The following is a 6,000-nucleotide window of genomic DNA, read 5'->3' on the forward strand; positions in this document are numbered from 1 at the left end:
TGTTTCTGACTTTCTAAAAGTTTGTCCTTATTAAACAAAACGACAATATAATGTGTAATATGCTTATTCCAGTAGAATCCATACACCTCTATGGAAGATATGACTAAATCCACTCAACACGGGGAGTGCAGATTTCAAATGGAATCACCCATTCAGGTAACCCCATTTGAAATTCACACCCCTTGTGTTGGAGATAAGGTGTTATCTTTCATAAGGGATTTGTTAGTTTGTTTGTTTGTTTAAACAGTCACTCCATGCAGAGACACACACTGATGGGACCAGGTTCAAACAAAATGCCTAAGTCATGCTAAGAAGCCTGCTTGCTTATGTGGAAAGGAAAGACCGATATGGGGTGTATGGATCTCAACTGGAATTGCCCAATAAAACAAAATGTCATATTGCATTTGGCTTATGTGGAAAGGAAAGACCGATATGGGGTGTATGGATCTCAACTGGAATTGCCCAATAAAACAAAATGTCATATTGCATTTCGATACTGCACAATCATTGATAGCTTTATTTGTGACTCTGATATTTGCATTTCAGAAAGCACAGTTATGATTCACATTTATATCTGACTGAGAGTCTGTCCTAAAAAGCACAGCAAATTGGTTTGTAGAACACATAGACTTTCCAGAAGCCAAAATTCTGCAGTTCTAGTACTAAGGGTTAGAATAAAAATGGTACGGAAAAGGAATATTTTGTTTCCATTCGCAATATGTGGTGTGATCGATCTGAATGAGTTGTCGTTAATATTGACTTTTAGATGACTTAATCTTGACTTGTTAATATTATTTGTTTAAGCAGTCAGTCCTGGTGACACACACTTGAATTCCTGTTGGGACCAAGCTGAAGCCAAGCATAACAGCTTATATAAGCAGGCTGGCCATATAATTTCTTTTAAAACATTTTGACCTGAGGTCTGTGTCTGAATAGGAGAGGGTATCTTGGGGGAGTGGTGGTCGTAGATCGTAGTGTGTTTCCAAAAGTCATGAAAGGGGCGTCAGAATAACTCTTCATGGGACTAAACTTTAGGCCTAAAAGAGGTGTCGGAATAACTCTTCATGGGACTAAACTTTAGGCCTTGACTCTTCATGGCTTTTTGTATGAGTAATTTTCATGCCTTTATCATGTTTACAGGAATTTCTTCAAGATATGGTATAAATGGCATGCCTTTCCTATCACTGGTTAATATAGTACAAGAAGACGCTATCTGCAATAGCTGCCCTATAGACATTTGACAATTTCTGCATTTCATATGCACACATATGACACCTGGCAGCTATTTCAGATAGGGTTCTCTTGGACCCACAATTCAATATCATTGTATGTACTTGTGGCCCTTGAACATGTTTAAAATAAAACTGCCAAGCTAGGTTACATAGGTTTTGCTTTAAACATGTTCAGGGGCCAATGACACAGGAGGTTTTTCCTACCCAACGGCGATATGTTTTACTGCTGGTCCTGCATTTTTATGTACAAGTAGGTAAACCCAACAAAAAATCAAAGAACTGATTTTTTTGTTGGAGCAAACTGTCTCCCTTTCTATGTCATATTTTGGGTAGTTATCAATGTGAAAATGTCAAAACTTTATACAAGCATAATTAAAATACTTGTAAAAAATAATCTCTTGCAGTGTGTTGTTAAGGTGTTTAATACTAGGGCAATATGTGGTTAAGCTTTTTTGTGTGCTTTTTTCCTGCTGGTGTATCCTACATTCTTTATTCTACATACTAAAGTTTATTTGGCTTATGCTTATATACAATGTATATAAGGCAGAAATTGTTTGGCTTTTGTTACTGCTCGCGTCAATAAAGTCCCAACTCATGCTCGCGTAAATTCACATAAGCGTGCACCAGTCACGCATTACGCAATACACAACTAGCATGAGCACTGCGCCCAACAGCGTGCACACCATTCTATATCAATACACAGTGTTATGAGTCTTATTTTTTCTGCCTTATATAAACTGAACACACTTTACAGTCCATCAGAATCCTAAGGATCAGAGTGGGCTCTTCCAGAAATTAATTGGATCCCCCCTAAAGAAGACGTAGCATTCCCAATAATTTTAGCATGTATTCCCATGAAAAATTGTCATTTAGCAGTTTCCACATTTTGCCAAAATGTGGAAACAAATTCAACAGGCGATGTTCAAATTTCCTGCGAAGAAATTGTCTAGTGCAATGACGGCATGGTTAATTATGCTCAATTGTTGTCGGCCTTCATTGTATTACTTATTTTGCCAAAATGTGGAAACAAATTCAACAGGTGATGTTCAAATTTCCTGCGAAGAAATTGTCTAGTGCAATGACGGCATGGTTAATTATGCTCAATTGTTGTCGGCCTTCATTGTATTACTGGGACGTCATTGCACTGGAGAATTTCAGCGCCCAGGAATTTTGGATATGGCATGTTGGGAGAGGCCTGTATTAATTCGTTTTTATGATCAATATGAGTTTGTTTCAAACAAACCACATGATTCATGCTTGATAATTAATTTTCTATCATATAAGGCATAATGTTGTGATTGCCGGAGACATCGTTCACAAGCTTACACCTATTTCAATCACTTTCCAGTACTGCTTCTTCCAGCCAGCTCTCCTTCCAGGAGAATAGGCAGTATTTCATGGCCTCATATTTTCAGATACTCCCCAAGTGTCCTTGATTTTCTTGAATAAAGCATCTTGATTGGTGGCCAGATGTGGGCAGTACACTTTGTTTCCATAATTGACCACAGGGTTTAAGTCAGGACTGATCCCAGTCTTTATTCCAGAATGACGTAAACAGTGCCGAACAAAGATCCAGGACCTTTTAATCATTAGCTGAACCGAGAAGTTATTTTAATAACTTCCCAATCAAAACCCAATCACGAAAATCACTGTAAAAAGCTTAAACCTGTTCCGATCTACAAGAAAATTTCAGCAATAGAAGTGGCATCTTACACTATGAAAGTACATTGTATTATTAATGCAAATATAGCAGCTAATGGACATACGTCTTTGTGCCGCTGAGCCATGGGTTATCTAGATCCAATCATTCATATAGCAGCTAATGGACATACATCTTTGTGTGACTGAGCCCTGGGTTATCTAGATGCAATCGTTCATATAGCAGCTAATGGACATACATGTTTGTGCCATAGAGCACTGGGTTATCTAGATGCAATCATCCATATAGCAGCTAATGGACATACATCTTTGTGCCACTGAGCCATGGGTTATCTAGATGCAATCATTCATATAGCAGCTAATGGACATACATCTTTGTGTGACTGAGCCCTGGGTTATCTAGATGCAATCGTTCATATAGCAGCTAATGGACATACATGTTTGTGCCATAGAGCCCTGGGTTATCTAGATGCAATCATCCATATAGCAGCTAATGGACATACATCTTTGTGCCACTGAGCCCTGGGTTATCTAGATGCAATCATCCATATAGCAGCTAATGGACATACATCTTTGTGCCACTGAGCCCTGTGTTATCTAGATGCAATCATTCATATAGCAGCTATGGACATACATCTTTGTGCCACTGAGCCCTGGGTTATCTATATGCAATCATCCATATAGCAGCTAATGGACATACATCTTTGTGCCACTGAGCCCTGGGTTATCTAGATGCAATCATTCATATAGCAGCTATGGACATACATCTTTGTGCCACTGAGCCCTGGGTTATCTATATGCAATCATCCATATAACAACTAATGGATATACGTCTTTGTGCCACTGAGCCCTGGGCTATGTAGATGCAATTATTCATATAGTAGCAAATGGACATATGTCTTTGTGCCACTGAGCCCCGGATTATCTAGATGCAATCATCCATATAGCAGCTAATACAAGTATACATACCTCTGTGTCAATAAGCCCTGGGTTATCTAGATGCAATCGGTTATTTGGCAGCTAATGGACATACGTCTTTATGCCGGCTAGCCCTGGGTTATCTTAAATGCACTCGGTCATATAGCAGCTAATGGACATACGTCTTTGTGCCACTGAGCCCTGGGTTATCTAGATGCAATCATTCATATAGCAGCTAATGGACATACGTCTTTGTGTCGCAGAGCCCTGGGTTAACTAGCATTCATACAGCAGCTAATGGACATATGCCTTTGTGCCGCTGAGCCTTGGGCTATCTAGATGTAATCATTAATTTGGCAGCTAATGGACATATGTCTTTGTGCTGCTGAGATTATTTTGATGTAATCATTCATATAGCAACTAATGGACTTACCGTATTTCATCAAATACTTAGTAGTCCCCCCTTCAAATAAACGCGCCCCACCACTTTTTTCAACCAAGATGTTTCAAAAATGCCGATATTTCCATGCCATCTTGTGTAGTAAGCTTACCAAGTTCCCCACGAGGCCAATTCCTCCGTTACGGACGTTACAGATACATGCAACTTGCAACTTTTAAGTGAATAGCACACATGTTTGCTGTTAGGATAACACTTTATTTCTTAGTATGCTACTAGTACACACTCTAATGTTCATTATAATGAAGCAATTTTGTTTGGCTTTCTTAGTTAATTAGCTACAGAAATTAGAAACGAGCGTTACGGACGTTACGCGAAAGTGCCTGCCTTTTTGACAGATGGTACATATCCTTAAATCTCCATTCAGTTCTGTGTTTTATTTTTTTCTGTTAACTATATTGAGCAAGCCCTGACTCCATTCTATGTAAACATGAAAAGCAAGTTTGAAATTAATACTCCTGTATCGTCCTACACTGTAGTGTTGCTTTAGTGTTACGGACGTTACATTTTATCTCAAATGTAACGTCCGTAACGCGTTTTCATGATGAAAAAAAACTGTCAAGGTGCTTCCTTAGATTTTTTCTTTACTATCTTGAAGTAGGTGTGAGATCAATCTATGGAGGCATGATTAGCAAGTTTGAAATAAATGCTCCTGTTTTGAGCAATAATGTTCCAAAATTTTGTTACGGACGTTACAAAGGCACTTTTGGCATGGAATTAGCCACATGGTCAATAATAGTGTCAATAATTGGCGAAAATCTGGATTGAAAACCCGTAAGTGAGCCAGAAGTCAGTGTTTCTAGTTCATATTTCGTCATTTTAGCGGTTTTTATCGTTTCTAAAATTGACCTTGAATAAACGCCCCCTTGGGAAAATGTAACGCTCGGGGGCGTTTATTTAGTGAAATACGGTACATACTGGGCCCTGGGTTATCTTGATGCAAGCATTCATTTAGCAGGTAATGGACTTTGGGTTATCTAGATGCAACAACTCATCATGCAGCTAATGGACATGCCTTTGTGCCGCTGAGCCCATAGTCGAGGAAAATGGCTATATTGCTGTGAAGTTTTTTCAAGTAACAGCCAAGAAGGTACAATGTACCCTTGAGTTGTGGAGGTCAAAGATCACACACACGTAAAAAATTGCATATATAGTACGCAACTTCACGGTCATACTGTATTTTCAATGGTCTCATTGACTAAGTTTATTTTGATGTGATCATTAATATAGCAGCCAATGGACTTACATCTTTGTGTCGCTGAGCACAGGGTAATGGTTATCTTGATGCAACCCATACTTTATAGGCACAACAAAATGCCATTGGTTGCCTGGGGTCATTCCTCTGGGTCAATTACCCCAACTGGGACTTATTATTCATTGAAATTATGCAACAACTCACAGAACACCCATGTGGCGACAAAAACAAACCCTATTCTATGGGCCCGACCAACCCAGAATTTGCATTATGGAGAATTTTTTTTTACATTTTCCAAAATCATGTAAAATGAGTCGTTTTTTGGCCAGGATTTATTAATATTAGCTGAACATTTTTAGAAAATATGTTTGCAACAATTTTTCAAAATGATCAACTATATAATTTTAGTCATTGGTTGCCCTTGGGGTCATTCCTCTGGGTCTGTTATTGGTTGCCCTGGTTCCCTTGGGTCTATCATTGGGTTGCCTTTGGGTCATTCCCTTGGGTGTGTCAGTGGAGTGCCCTTGGTTCATTTCCCT

This window comes from Amphiura filiformis, chromosome 20, assembly GCF_039555335.1.
Source record: "Amphiura filiformis chromosome 20, Afil_fr2py, whole genome shotgun sequence".
Classification (NCBI taxonomy): Eukaryota; Metazoa; Echinodermata; class Ophiuroidea; order Amphilepidida; family Amphiuridae; genus Amphiura; species Amphiura filiformis.